The sequence below is a fragment of the Puma concolor genome, chromosome D3 (genome assembly GCF_028749965.1).
Source record: "Puma concolor isolate L17-30 chromosome D3, mPumCon1.1.hap2, whole genome shotgun sequence".
In the NCBI taxonomy this organism is placed as follows: Eukaryota; Metazoa; Chordata; class Mammalia; order Carnivora; family Felidae; genus Puma; species Puma concolor.
The window spans coordinates 91,056,243-91,072,071 of record NC_141678.1 but is presented as its reverse complement, the minus strand read 5'-3'; the positions used below and the strand labels follow the sequence as shown (position 1 = coordinate 91,072,071).

At 52.2% G+C, this 15,829-nt stretch overlaps 1 long non-coding RNA gene across 1 annotated transcript; it reads left to right on the top strand.

Annotated features, from left to right (window-relative positions):
* Positions 1–6,281: 6,281 nt before the first annotated feature.
* On the top strand, positions 6,282–15,585 carry LOC147575696 (uncharacterized). Its single transcript, XR_015242655.1, has 3 exons — positions 6,282–6,404; positions 13,017–13,181; positions 15,356–15,585. It is a non-coding gene; the product is annotated as an uncharacterized LOC147575696 (long non-coding RNA).
* The last annotated feature ends 244 nt before the right edge of the window (positions 15,586–15,829 follow it).

Below are 15,829 nucleotides of genomic sequence, written 5' to 3'. Positions count from 1 at the left end.
TTGAACTTTATTTAGTTACCACAGCTTTTCAAAGTGCTTGGGACTAAAGATAAAGCCCAGGGCCATCCGAGGTGACAAGCCTCAGTGCCCAACGTGATCTGGTTGGTCCAAAGAGCAAAGATCTGGTTGGTCACGATCTCACGGCTCGTGAGTTCGAGCCCCGCGTCGGGCTCTGTGCTGACCGCTCGGAGCCTGGAGCCTGCTTCGGATTCTGTGTCTCCCTCTCTCTGCCCCTCTCCCACTCTTGCTCTGTCTCTGTCTCTCAAAAATGAATAAACGTTAAAAAAATAAAAAAAAAAGAAATGAACTTCAGGAAAGATATCAAAACAACCTTGAATATTTGAAAAAGAATGGATATAATCTTAGGAAGTAAAAAAAAAAAAAAGAACTGAAAATAACAATTTAAGTAATGGTTTAATTATCAATTAGATATACCTGAAGAGAGAATTCATGAATTGGAAAAGAGTCAGGAAATTGTCCAAGATGTATCGCAGAGGGTCAAAGAGATAGAAATTATAACCAGTGCTGACTCCAGAAATTTCTCCCAACAATGAACATCCTCCAAGTTTACTTGATCTTATCAGATGTCAAGAAAAGATTTTCATAGTTACAACGCATTCCTTCCCAGAAGGAATAGTTTTTGACTTCATAGTTTTTGACTAACATTGGGGGTTTGATGTGGTCCAGTCATCCCACCAGGAAAACCACCTGAGTTCAAGCACACGTGAACCACGACCGCACGTCTCAAATGGCCCGTGGCACTGTGTCATTGATGGCAACTTGCTTCCCCACTTCAGAGACACTGAAGTGGAGCTAACTGGATCCTGACTCCAGAATATCAGGCTGCTGTCCTCCGGGGAAGCCATCCCATGCGTGGGATGGAGGCCTGGTGTGACGGTCTGTGCCGGCCTCCTGGTGAAGCTCCAAATGTAGGACAGGCCAAAGAAAGGGAGAGCAGAGAAGGATGACAGCAAGCTTAGAGCGCCACGATTCTGGCTGGAATCAGTGGTGGGTGCATTGGAAAATGGACGGCTTTGGGGTCCCATGGAGGGGGGTTCAGAATCTGACTCTGTTATCCAGTGCTGATCATTAGACATCATCTCTGTGAAACGGGGACAGTGCCCACGGTGTCATTCCAAGGACAAGGAACCACAGTCCGTTCTCATTGTTCAAGAGAGTCACGCTCTATGAAGTCACGTGAACATGGAATTAGTAAATGCTGGACAATCGCTCTTAGGGGGAAGCACAAGACTAGGTTCCCCCAAGCCCCTGGCCACAACCTGCATCAACCAATGTATACAGAACCTTATTTTATGTGTTTCCCCTTAAAAACACCTTATTTAATATTTACTGTGGATTCATGAACACTGAACCCATGGCCAGCAGTAGCATAACTCAGGCCTGAATGAAGCTTACCTAATATACCTATTTTCTCCATGAGGCACGTCACACTCTTTAGCACCATACTTGGGCGTCATTTTGAACTGCAAAGTCATCAACAAAAAGCATAGCAATGAACAACATGGTACCAAGTAGACCATGAAAAGGACAGGTGTTTACCGTAGGAGAGCTGAAACAAGAAGGCAGAGTGTTGCCCTGTTGGACCTGGGAACGTGTGTGTCACGTTTTTTGGTGCTCCGCACATACCCACGAGTGACGTGGAAGCACCGTGGGTGTTGATTTGGGGGTTACAAATACATTTTAGTGAGAAGGAAAATTCACAAATATGGAATCTGCAAATAGTGAGGATCAGCTATACATACGTAAAGCACGGGGTCCTTAGAAGGCACCCAGTGGATGGCGACTCCTGCAGTCACTGCTGTGTGACATCGCTGGTGTCCGTTTGAAGTTCTGCCATATTGGAAAACCCGCAGAGGTGGGCTAAGCGGAGACAACAGAGGGGCTTACCCATCCGTCATTGGCCTGTCTGTTTATTCAACAGACATTTATCGAGTATCTGTTTTGTGCCATGCATGGAGAACAGAGAACGTGATATCTGACCCTAGACTGGCCAATTGGGTGGAGCCTTTGACTTCATTAAAGACATTTCTCTGACCATTGGAGTGGGGGCAGGGGGCGGGATACAAGATCCTGCAGGCAGTTGGGCAGCAGGTAACCAACAATGTTACACTACACACCGCACTTACAGCCTTCAAGATGTAAATGCTTTTTTAAAAATCTATCCAAGAGAAATAGTCAGAGATAGGCATGAATATTTGCGTATTACACTTTTCGCCACCTTCAGTCCATAGTGGAGAAATTATAGTAGGTATCCGTAAGGATATGTAATATATCCATTATAAATCATTAAAGAAATGTCATGATGGATCTACCATTGGACGAAAACTATCAAGTTATAAAGCAGTGCATACAGCATGAGGCTGATTTTTGTAAATCACGTATGCACTGAAAAAAGCCTGAAAGGAAATTGTCTAAAATGCTAACAGTGGTTCTCTCTCAACAGCAGCAGCAGAAATATACAGCTGCTTTGTATGCTTTTCTGCATTTTCTAAATCTTCTATAATAATCATGTGTGTTTTATAAAAAGATAACCATTTAACCACTCCCACTTTAATAAAGGCATTTGACAGGGCTTCAAGTCTTTTTACAGTCCCGCGTGGCACCCATAATGAGGGGTGGGGCCATTCCCTGCTAGAGGGGAGAGTCTTTCGGGGGACCGCAAATTCTCTGAGGGGCCATGCGTCTGCCACTGAGCACTGACCCTGTTCCCTCCAAGAGACCATCCCCCCGTGTGTGCGTAAGACCATCAGCACGACTTTAGCACTTTATTTGGGGGTAAATCTGAAAACCCCAAGCCTTCTTTGCTGGCACCTAAAGCCCCAACCACGTTCCAGATGATGACTTGAGACTCTGTGAAAGCAGAACGCCCCCTCCCACCTGGGGGTGCCTCACACAGATGGAAATGCACTCACCTCGAAAAGAAGGAAGTGACACGTGAGACATGAGAATGTCACCCTCGGATACAGCCAGAGTATCGCCCTCTCTTACCAGTGAAGAACACATCCGAAAGACCCAACGTTTGTTTCGGGAACGTAAAAGGGCAAAGAGAGTGTAATGTGTATTCACAACATGCGACCACAGATGGGCTGGAAGCTAGTTCCGGACGGAAAAGTTTAAAAATCCCGGATTTAGGTACTGAAGAGCTATCCATGCTGGCAAGAAATGAACAACATTTCTTCCTTTATTTACTGCCACGGATCACCTTTGTTTGGGGCCTGTTGGCTGCGTACAGGTTTACATTTGAGCAATTCATGATGTTTCGGCACAAATCTTTCGCTGGATCAATCCATAAATTCAAGCAACCAGCCCATAGGTTCCAGTTTCAGAAACACCTGTTATTCCCCTTACTCTAGCCCCGGGGGGTGGGGGGAGCGGAAAGTCCACGTGGCAAGTCCACCGACCCTGTCTCCTCCTGTAGTTAGAGACACAGTTGGACTACAGTCTCCGGCCCCTGTGGTTACTCGGGGCCCCAGGGCCCTTTGGGCCAGTCGCTTGGACGCGGGAGCCCTGTGGACACTTCCAGGCCAGGCCGATGAAAACCCTGCACCTGCGGGGCTCCCTCTCCGCCGGTGCCCAGGCTCACTGCCCGTCAGAGAGCCTGGAACCTCAGACCCAGAGCGGCCCGGGTGAGGCACCGACCAGCGATGCCCCTTTCTTGCCCCCAGCGTGACAAAACAATCTGTGCTAAGGCCGCACGAGGCTGGGTTCGTCTGTCCCAACAGCTACCGCTACCCTAATGAATATGGACGGAGACCCAAATGTGAGCATCTTTCAAATAGGTGCTCGTGTGCTGCTTGAGCTCTTTTCAGAAAATCACGAAGTGAGCAATCGGTGTGCTCAGCTGCACTTCTGGATTCCCTCCCAAACCAGTGCCTGCCTTCGGGGAAGACGCAACGTCTCAGCCCCCTGGGATACCGGAACGATCATCTCCACCCGAGATCGCTAAGACCCACGTCGCAGATTCACCTAAAATCTTTGCCTCCCAAGAAAAGCTCCCCATCAGGGGCGAGACTAGGTCCTGCCACCCCTTTTCTGCCCACGTGATGTCCGTGAGGCCGGAGCACCGGGCTCCAGGCTTTAAGGGTGCTCATTCCTCCCTCCGCTGCCCGCCTGACTCACTCTTCTGCCCCCTGCTCGGCCAGCCCCCCACTGTTCCATCCCCGGCTGCCAGGCAGGCCCCCGCTTCCTCCCTGCCAGGCTCAGCCTTCGGAGCTTCACTGCCTCCGCCACCTTCTTCCCACCGACTCCTCCCTCCTTCTCAGAAAACCTCACCTTCCCCGCACCCCGAAAGCGGCAGGAGCGTCTGGGAGGAATCGCCCCGACACCAGGGTTCCGTGGCCACACACAGTGGGGTCTGGGCCCCCCCTCTCCTGCAGGAAGGACCTCATTCGTAGGTGTCCCTCCCTCGCTTGCCCCTGGCTCTCCCCTCCCAGCCCAGAAATGTGCCCAGTCCTGCTGCTCATTGAGTCATTCATCCAAGCAAATATTCACGGTCACTATGCACCACCCAGGGTCACCGCGCAGGCACAGGAACGCAGGGAGGAGAGGGCAGGTAGCCTTGAGCAGGAAGGCGCCGGGAGAGGCACACCCGGGCGGTTACACCTGTGACTCGTGGCCTGTGGCCTCCGTGTCCCTTTCCTCGGGGGCGGCTTCATGGAAAAGTCGTCTGTGCCGAGAGTCCCCACTGCTCTCCGTCCCTTGTCTCCCTGCCCGCCGCACCCTGACTTCTGACTCCACCAACTGCATGGCCAGATTTCCTCCCGGCCTGGCTCCAAGTCCTATGATGCTCCCCAGCCCTGACCTTCCTCTCCCGGATTAGCGTGCTCCCTGAACCATTCCCTTTGTTTTCCTTTTAAGTTTATTTACTTACTTTGAGAGAGAGAGAGGGACGGAGAGAGAGAGGATCCCAAGCAGGCTCTGCTGTTAGCGTGGAGCCCGACGCGGGGCTTGAACTCACGAACCACGAGGTCGTGACCTGAGCCGGAGATCCAAAGTCGGAGCTCCCCACGGAGGGGATTCTGACGAGCCCACACCCTGAACCTTCTGCCCGCCCCACTCGGAGAGCCCGCTCTCAGGACCTCCCAGCCACCCTCTTCCCTCGGACCAGAGTCCGCGTGGCGTTTGCAGAAACTCGCCGTGTGTGATGGCCTTTCGGACATGCGTGGGCACAGCCGGGGCCTGGAAGGGCTGTGTCACCTCCGGAGCACGTCAGGCCCACGACGCCGGGAGAAAGAGCAAGAGGCAAGTGTCGTTTTCAGTGTGACGGGGGCCAACGTTTTCACTTAGGAGGAAATAAGTTCTTGGATTTATCCCGAAACGTCAACAGGAAAATAAGTCTCCACATACAAAATTGCATTCACTTGCAACTTCTCCGTTATATATTTGGTACCTAACGTGAGGCGCCTTATGTTTCAGCAGATAATTTCCTGGGGCGTATTAGGGTAGTTGAGTTCTTTTGAATTTTGCCTGTATCTAAAAATAACAATGGAACTTGAGAAAAGGCCACATAAACCGATACACCGGAATGAATCCCTGTCCCCCGAATCACGGGTCGCGTTGCCTCTGCAGCACTTCCGCGGGGTCTGGGTTAGGACGACTGACCGAGACGCCAGGGTACCCCGGTGCAGTCCCTCACCCGGCAGGTAGGGCTGCGGGCCTGCCGGCCTCCACCGCAGCCCCGTCAGCAGTGGGAGGCTGCCGGCGTGATCCTGACTCTGCCTGGGGAAGCGCGGACGGGAGAAACCAGCCCCACGCAGACCAGGCTGAGTCCTCAGCCCTGCTGCTCTTGTTCCCCACAGACCAAATCACGGTTGCCATCGACAGCGTGGATCAGTTTCCCGGGGCTGCAGGGCGAGAGCACCGAAAACGTGGCCGAAACAACAGAAACATCGTCTCTCAGTCCTGGAGGCACGAAGCCCAGAATCAAGGTGTGAGCAGGGCCGCGCTCCCTCTGAAGGCTCTGGGGGCGGGGCGGGGGGATCTTTCCTCTCCTCTTCCAGCTTCTGGAGGCCCCTGGATGCCTCAGAGATCCATCACTCCTATCTCTGCCTCTGCGGTCACGTGGCTTCTCCTGGGTGTCTGCGTCCACATTTCTGTCTCCTTACAAGGACACCTGTCATTGGATGAGGACCCACGCTGCTCCATTGTGACCTGGTTCCAACCCAATTACATCAGCCCACACCTAAGAAGTACCAGGGGTACCACACAGGTACCAGGGGTTAAGACATCAATACCTCTTCTGGGGGGAGAGGGGCCACAATTCTACCCACTACACAGGTTGTTTTCTTTTTTTTTGAAGTTTATGTATTGACTTTGAGAGAGACAAAGAGAGCGTGAGCAGGGGAGGTGCAGAGAGAGAGAGAATCCCAAGCAGGCTCCATGAGGTCAGTGCACAGAGCCCGAAGCGGGGCTCGAACCCAGGAATACCGTGAAATCATGACCTGAGCCGAAATCAAGAGTCTGGCGCTTAACTGACTGGCCCACCCAGGTGCCCCCAGAGTATTGTTTATATGCCGGACAGTGTGCCACATTTTTTTCCTTTGTTTCATTTCATCCTTATAACCATCCTACGAGGTGGGAATGCCCAGTCCACAGGTGAGCAAACCGAGAGCCGGGCGGTCAAATCTGTGCCCACAGGCATGCACCAACCACACTGCAGAAGCAGGTCCGGGCCTCAGTCTCCACCCAGCCCTTCACCACAGGCTAGGGGCTGAAGGAAATCAGCAGGTCATTACGGCCTAGCTGGGATCGGTGTTCCGGGTCAACTGACCGGTCCCGTCTGTGATCTGTATGTAAGGGGGCATCTCAAAGGGCCCCGGCTACTGAGGGCAGACTTGGGTCTGAGAGAACCGAGCGTTTCCATGATGAGAACCCACCCACGGAGAGAAGGCCTTTGCCAAAGCAGCTGAGAGTCCCCAGCCCCCCTCCAGGCTCTTGCCCATAAATGACGTCCGAAACGGCCCGTGCACATCCCCCGTTTTTGTGCCGCGTGGGGTTACAGCGCTGTCCCCATTAGCCCCTCCTCGCCCCCAAATCCCTTTGGCAGATGGGGCACGGGGCCCCTAGTATGCTAGCATGCCAGCCGTCCGGCCCTTTGCTGGCCTGAATGTAAAGCTAACTAAACTAATTAATCACACTAGATTAATAAGAGTGACAAGGTGAGAGAGGTGACATTGTCCAAAATCTCCAATTTGGTGTGAGGGCGCATATTTTTTTAATCCCCACAGCAATTTATTTTCCGTATAGCAAACTTTCTCCAAGAATGTCCCAAAATGTAGTCAAGGTTAACTGTGCTGTGAGCTTATTCAATATTTATGATTCTTTTTATTTGTATTACGAGGACTTTTTGGGGACTCCAAAGGGTCCATTAATCAAACAGAGTGACAAAATGAGGCATTTGACAATCGGAACAAGGCCTGCATATTATTACGATTAGATGTCTATACCTAGACATATAGACGCAACGTCTATAGCTCGGGGAGGGGGTAGGGATAAGAGAACCAACTTAACTTTATCAACAGCTCCTGATTAATTGTTACCAAGTGTCATCCGTAAATTTCCCTTCCATCTAATAATCCTCTCGGACGATCTAACAACATCCCCGGCGAGCTGGCGATACCGAGGCTGAGTTTCTGAGACAAGGAGCGGGTGACACCGGTACCTCCAGTGACTGGCGACGAGCGGTGGACAGCGTTCACGGAGCTGCCATCTCTGAAATACAATTATCAGTGTGATCTGCTTAAGGATTCATCATCAGCTCCTGCCTTCTGAAGACTTAAAAAAATGCCAAGACACACAGAGAGAAAGAGGTGATAAGAAGGCATCATTTTCCTCCAGCCTCATAACTGTAAATTGAAGAAAATTATTTTCTTTGCCTGCAGCTCATTGGCATATAGGCAGCATTATATTATAATTTCATAAGCATAAATCCTTTGAATAAATTTCAGAGGAATAACTGAATTAGAAATGCAAGTAAAGTATCTAAAAAACTTAACTGTAGCAGGCAGGGGAGAGGCGGTGTGAGGGGCCCAGGCAAGGAGGACAGCCCCTTCTGGTGCCTCCCGTGGGTCCCCAGAGGCCCGGGAAGAGCTTGGTCAGGGAGAGGCCGTTTCTCACCCCTCCTGTGCCTGATGGCGAATAAAAGAAGTTCTTCTCCTCTCCCCTTGCTCGTGTTCCAAGGAATTTGAGCCGTAATTCATCATAAATTAATTTTGGAGAAACAACAGGCTTGGGGCGTGTTATAATTATTGTTATTTGTTTATTTATTATCGTGTTAACCATTATTTATTATTGTGTTAAGCATATGTGAGATCACAAAGGTTGCTCCTGCGGTTTCCTAGCAACAAGTCTGTGGGTCCGTCACGCAAGTTTCCCATCTTGGGGGGGGGGGGGGTGGGAGGCAGATGCCGGGTCAGGGGCCCGAGGCGTCTGTCCCTTCCTGAGGGCACCCCTTGGGATACACTGTGGAGGAGAAGGGTCGGTCTGGCCCCCTGCTGATGGCTCACCAGCCACCCCGCAGATTATCTTCAAACAAAGACCACTTGGAGGCCAAACCCTGGCCCCGGGGGCTGGCTCAGCTTGGACAAGGACGTCCTTTCCTAGGCCCGTGTTGGTCCTTAGGGAGGTGGCCACCAGGCCCCCTCCATGGCCAAGGGACATCTGGGGGGGGAGGAGGCTAAGGGTTGGGAAGAGGATGGAAAACTTCCTGGGGGCCTCCGTGCCCCCCTGTCGCAGCCTGGGGCAGCCCCGTGCAGCTCCCCACCCCCCCAGGGTGACCGACTGGCTTCAGGAGCCCGTCACCATGTATGTAGTGGGAACAGAGGCACAGAACCCGGAGGTTCAACTGCGTTCACACAGCCTCTCAGGAGCACGAATATCCATTTGCAATGTCTGTTCTTGTGTCAGCACAGAAGTGCAGAGAGGGATTGGTTTCCATGTTTCCAGCACAGGGACCCTGCCGGGTAAAGGAAACCTTACCTGGGGGCCCACAGAGTGCGATGCAGGACGGGGGAGCTGAACCAGAGTGACGGGACGGGTCTCCTTTGTCCGGTGTCCTCAGACAGACCCCCACGCCTCCCATATGGATCACTTCCTATCCTGGGTAAGAAACGCATAGCAAAGGGGCCCGGTGATGTCAGTACTTTCCCATTATGGCGGAGCCACGCACACAGGGTCCCAAGCAGCGCCCCTCCCCCCCAACTGTCCAGTGAAATCCCCTGGGAGTGGCATTTTTTTCCCCAGTCAACTTTTAATTATAGAATAATTGGACTTACAGAAAAATTACAAAGACAATATAGTGCCCCCACATGCCACACACCCAGTTTCCCGGTTAGTAGCCTTGTCTATTACGATGGTACGTCGGTCGCAATTAACGAACCAATGTCGATGCATTAGTATGAACCGAAGTCTATGTATTATTCAGATCTCCTGAGCTTTCACCTTCTTCTGTTCCAAGATTGCGTCCAGGACAGCACATTACTTCAGTTATCAGGTCTCCTTAGGCTCCTCTTGGCTGAGCCTCTCAGGTTTCGCTGAGATTAATGACCTTGCCGGTTTTGCGGAAGGTTGGTTGTGTATTTTGTAGAGTGTCTCTCAATTTGAGTTGGATGGTTTTCTTATGGGTAATGTTATAGACATACCCATGTCTCTCCCAAACTCGCATTTTGTCTTCTCATCCCCAGGGTGGTTTTATTCAGAGGTGGGCCCTCTGAGGGTGATCAGATAAGGAGGGTCGATCCCTCGTGAACGGGATCGGTGCCCTTTCGAGAAAAAGCCGCAGAGGCTGCTAGCTCCTTTACCCACCAGGTGAGGACACGGCGAGAGGTCAGCAGTCTGCAAACCAGAAGAGGGCCCTCGCTGGACCACGCAGCCACCCTGATCTTGGATTTCCAGGCTCCAGGGCTGTGAGGACTCCTTGCTTGCTGTTTACAAGCCATCAAACTCATGGTACTTTGTGAGAGCAGAGAACGGGCTAAGACAGACTGCATTTATGGGTCTAGGAGAGGAAGTTCCCAGAAATCCCATGGAGGGTGCATGCTGTCAGGGCACTTCTTATCGTTGATGTCAAATGTGATCACGTGGCCAAGGCAGTGTCTGTCAGGGTCCCCCCGTGGAAGGTTGCCCTTTCCCCCTGTCCATATGCTGTACTTGGGGGCAGGAAGGCCCTGTGAGCAGCCCAGCATGCTCCAGGAGCAGAGAACTCTGTTCCACCTCCTCCGGCATGGAGGTTCCACACAAATCATTTGAAATTCTGCAGAGCAGATTCTCCTCCGTCTTCATTTCTTTTGTCAACCACTTATTTATGGCAGGATGGACTCGGTGTAGACTTGGAGTTATATTCCGACACTGCCTCGTTCATGTATTTGCTCAAACGTGTTAGCCAATGGAGGTCCCTTCCATTGCTCCCGTGTCCTCCTGACATGTCCCCATCGTGGTGGCACCATGGGTCTGGTTTTGTGCTTTAGCACCTCCTTACTTTCTGGCACCACAAGATGCGCCCATCTCACATTCCGACCCTTTCTCCACAGACCCCTGGTTCTTTTTATCGGAGAAGGGTATTAGCAACCACACTCTGGATGCGGGGTGTGCTCACCACTATAGGGCTGGGGAGCTTTCAAACCTCTGTGCATTTAGGATGCAACCAAGATCAGTTGCCAGCATCTCCTGAAGGAGGACCCAGGCCTCAGTGTTTTTAAAGCTTTGTCTGTCTGTCAAGCTGTTTCTACTTTTATATTTGGTCAATAGCTGGTGGCCTCCTAGTCTTGGGATTAGCACCTTTACATCAAGCGTATGGATACAGGGTGCCCCTCCGTGCTCCAGAAACAGTGTGGAACTTTACCAAGATGCAGGGGGCTAAATGTTTGAAAGAACTTTTGAGGGGCTGATTCTTTTCGTTGTTTGGTGTGTGGGGGGGGGAGTGGGGAGTGCCCACTTCTCCCTTTTGTCTGCCTCTCTCTTACCTTTATTTTTCTCTCCTCCTTAATCCCTTGAGAAGTACCTGCCCAGTGCTCAGACCATTAGCGTCCCAGAGGCTAGGACTGGCAATCAGTTTCCATCTATCCCTTCTAGCCGGTGACCACAAGCGAGGGGCTTCGTTTCCCCTCCACCTGTGGCTGGGGACACACTGAGACCACTGCCCGTTGAGTCAGAAGTAGGTGGCCGAGCTTAGAAGTAGGTGAATCAGCATGTGGCACATAGTGGGCACCGATAAAGCTAGCTCCCCCTTCCTCTCCCCACCTCCAGCCCCAGGGAAATAAGACAGGCCTGACACTGGGGCTGGAGGCCAGCTTGTCACCCTCTCTGAACCAGAGCTCGGCACCACACCTGGGGGCTTCCCTGCAAAGCAGAATCCAGGCGGGTCTACACGGGCATAGCGGCAGGACAAACCCTCGGAGTCAGAGCACCCACGCCTGGAGATGCTCGTGCAGTGTGGGCGCTGTTTGCACCCCCTGCCCTGTGGAGATCTTCTGTGGTCGGAGACTGCCCCCTCCTGCTCACTCAGACGCCCAGGGACCGCTCCCACGGGAGCCTGCCCTGTGCCACCCACTGACAAGTGACGATTGTTCGAATCAAAGGAATCAAATGGATCACGAGCCAATCTTACTTGGAAGCCCTTTGGAGGAAGAGGAGTCCTTTACCTCAGAAGCCTGTTTTGTTGGCCAAGGCTACCTGGGAAGCCAGCTGTGACGGCCACTCTGGCAGTCCTGACCGCACAGTGGGATCCCCCGAGAGGACTTTGGGGTGGTCCGCAGAACCCAGGGCCCAGCCCCACAGCTGAGCCTCGACCTCTAACAGCTCCCTTGGGCACACCATGCGGTGATGTGCCTCTATGGGTCTCTCATCCAAGTCTCACAGTCTCGGCGACAGAGCCTTCTGGTGCGCCGTGAGGTGTCTCTACCTGTGGGTAAATCAGCCACAGCTGGAGGGGCGGGGGAACGGGCCACGCGGGCCACCAGGGGAATTGTTATCAGCTGAGCAGCCCCCATAGGGGTCCAAGTAGTTAATCAGCAGTTTCTCTCCTTAAAACCGAACTAACAATAAACTCTTACCAGCAACCACGGCTTCTCAGGAGCAAGCGTCTCGTGCTGGGTCCTTCAGACATCATCCGTTCAAGCTCTCTGAACAACCATACCGCGTAGACGTGAAACCCACAGAGACGAGAAAACAGGCCGAGGGAGGTCAGGTGTCACCGTCCAGGTGGCCCGGCCGACACGCTTCGGAAGGGGGACCTGAGACTCCGGAGGGCGTTGTCTTCTTGAGAGTGTGACACTGGCACAAGCATCCCATACATGAGCCTCCAGACCCGGGACGCCGACAGGGAGACACGGGAGCCGTTCTTGCCCGGAGCTGCCAAAGCAAGTGTAAATGCCCGGGTTCCACCTGCCGGGACACCCGCCACTGAGCACCGATTCCCTCCGCCAACCTCAGCCCTTCCCAAACCGGAGCCCTCGCGGTCTCCCACACATGCTGTCCCCTCCCTCCTCCCACCTGTTGGGCCCTTCAGGACTCAGTAGAAATGTCTCTTCCTGGGAAGCCTTCCTGAGTTTTGCTCCCTACACATCACACTCGGATGCTCTCGTGGTTTTCTTTCTTTTTTTTTCTTTTAAGGTTTTAAAATTTTTAATTTTTATTTTTGGTGGGGGAGGGGCAGAGAGAGAGGGAGACACAGAACCCAAAGCAGGCTCCAGGCTCCGAGCGTCAGCCCAGAGCCCGACGCAGGGCTCGAACTCACGGACCGCGAGATCGTGACCTGAGCCGAAGTCGGACGCTTAACCGACTGAGCCACCCAGGCGCCCCATCTTGTGCTTGTCAGTCGTGCTACTTAGGATACTTTGCTTTGCCCTAAGGAGCTCATTCTGTCCTTCCCTTCAGACAAGAGGAAGGTCTTCCTCATCACCGTCCCCTCTCCGGTGTCCGGCCTGGGGTGGGCTCTTGGTCCTTGTTGGGTTGAGTTGATTCAAGGCTAAATGACACCTGTGCCGAGTCCTTCCCTGCAGGGAGGAGACCCTTCTCCATCACACTGGTTCCCACCATCTAGAGGAGACATGCTGGGCAGATTCACAGCCAGTCCTCACAGCGGTGGAGAGATACAGACAAATTCCACACATGACCGTGGCCTTTGTGACGCGTGGACAGATCTGGTCCTCCCTGCTGCCCTGAAGGTAGGTGCCGCCACAGGACTTGCTTTGGGCAAGGAAATGCGGGCAGTGGTGAAAGTGTCTCTCCCAGGCAGAAACTGAGGGTCGGGGAACTCACTGGGCTCCCCTGCTCCCTTTGTCCTGACTGGGCACTCAACGGAGCCTGTGTCTAGATAAAGTACTATCAGTGGGGGGGGGGGGGGGGGGGGGGAGGCTATGGCACCCCGTGAGAAGACCTCCCCCCACTGCCCTACACCTAGGCAGAAGAAGCAGCAGCTCCTGTGTTGAGCCATGGAGACTCTGGGTTATTTGTTGCCATGGTTTAACCTAGCTTTTCTGACGAGCGTAGTCACGTATCGTACCTTCTTGGATACAATTGGTACCTTCCTGAATCATCTAGATCTTGTCTGTAGATGGAAAGAGGGTTCACAATAATGACGCTACGGAACTGAGCGTGGCGACAAAATGTGTGTGATACGGCCTCAGCCCTATTGTGCAGTGTAGCTCTGAGCAGACGCACACATACACGGAAGCATACAGGACGGGCTTTCCTTGGAAGCAATTTTTCATGCTTCTATGAAAGCTGTTAATTTTTCTCGTTGGAGGTAGGCCAATTCGGCTCAGTTCATGGAGGCGTCCACTGCAAAATTCATCTGGCATTATTTCCTGAAGCTACCTAAGGTGCAGACTAGAAGAATGGGTATTTTCTCTTAATGAAAAGATAGTCGGATGAGGGGGGAAAAATGCCTTTCCTTTCTTCCTTTCTCTTTCTTCCCTTAAAAAAACTCAAAATGATGTTGTGATTAACTTGCATTTTGCAGCACAGTGGATATGACAGTCAACCAAATTAATCCCATTATGCAAAACCCAGTTCACAAATGGTTTTGCATTTTTGCAAAATTGTGTCAATTTCCCTATAAATTGGAGAGACTGTGTCAGTTTCCTGAACTGCACAGAGACGCTACTCAGTGCTGTATATCTATATTCCTCTAATTCAAAAAGATACAGATTTTAGCTCCGTGCCACACATTAGGATTCGTAACTTTAATGCTGATATTTTTGTTTACATGAGACTTGCATGAGAATTACCAACAGTTCTCACATTCGTTTAAAATCTTCCTCCCCACCATACTCATCGTGGTGGCAAAAAAGAATTAGGAGCTTGAACAGAAAACGGTGAGAACAAAAACCATCCCTATTGTGATCCGAGGACCGCGATTCCTTCTTTCGTCCCACCTCTGAAGCCCTCGGCTTCTCCGGCCGGGCTCCCCGCGCCCTCGCAGGGGCTCTGCCTCTCTGTCGGTGGCGTTAGCGCGGGGAGAGCAGGGACGGCCGCCCACCTGCCGTCCTCTTGGCCAGCCACAGACGTGCTGTTGGTGGCCAAATCTGCTTGGCATGGACCGCGATCTGTGAATTCCCTATAACTGGACCAACTTGTCAAATTAAGCCCGCTCCTGCGTGGAGCCGCTGAGCAGCCTGGATCTGGAAGTCCCCGCTCTCTGACCCCTGTCACCAGCCCTCCGAGCCCCTAACATCTGCTCTCTGGGAGCTGCCTTTTCACCTGGTTCATTTCAGATGCAGCAGGGCACTCCGTTCTGAGCTCAGCACTGCCCCTCTCTCTCTTACGGGGAGAAAGAAAAAGCTTCCTTGTTTTGAAGACCGGCGCTCTGAGGGCTAAATTACTTACTGAATTCAGAAAATCTATTTTTTAATGGTTATTCTTTCTCCGCGTAGCACTTTTTATTCCGGTAATGCTTTCTTGAACGGTGAATTGTTGACTTTTTATGCCTCAGATTTATTAGACATGTGCCAAGTTGTCAACCTCCTACTGTTTTCATTTGTGTCCACCTTGCAAACAGCAGGGAAAAATACTTTTTTTTTCCACGAACGCTCACTTCTTGGCAGTTCTGAAACAAATTTTTGAACAGTTGCTGTTCCTATTGATAGCAATAGTTTGATGTTTCAAAAAAAAAACCCAGGGTTTTATTTTCCCCTAAATTTTTGACACGTTCTGTCATATCCTATCATATCATACCCTGATGCATCAAAAACAAAAAGAAGGGAGGTCCCAGCCTGCACTGTTCACATAGATCATGAGTCTTCGCTAAACACCCTCCCATCTGTTCACCACGTCCATTCTTTTGTCCCCGCTCCAATGCTGGTATTCCTCACTAAAATCTGTTCTTGCTTCTTTCTAGACACCGCACTCTCCCCAGCGAGGCTGCCTGAGCTCGGTGAGAAATGGTCCCGAGGAATCAGGAGGCTGTGGGTATTTTCCTACTGCTGGCTGCCCGCGATTCGGACGCACCGTGCAACGGACAGGGACGGTAATGAAAAAGAAGAAACACAAATGAAGTGAATGGCCGGTCGCCTCAGGCAAATGTCCCCTGCAGTTGCTGGTACTGTGAAAAATAAAAAAAGTCAGCAGTCAAAACTCCTCTTCCCAGAGACTCTTCCCGCCAGGGCCACCGGGCCCTCCATGCTGAGGCTTTGAAATGAGGGACACAGTGGGACGGGCTGGCTCCTGTTCCGGCCTGGCGACAGCTTGCTCTCCGTCCCAGCTGCAGGGCTTGCGGAGAGGGGAGGCGGGATCGGGGTGGGGGGGCCCGACCGCGCCCCATCCCCACTGGGGCTGCCCGGCCACTCTCAGGACCCCGCGGACGCAGCCTCGG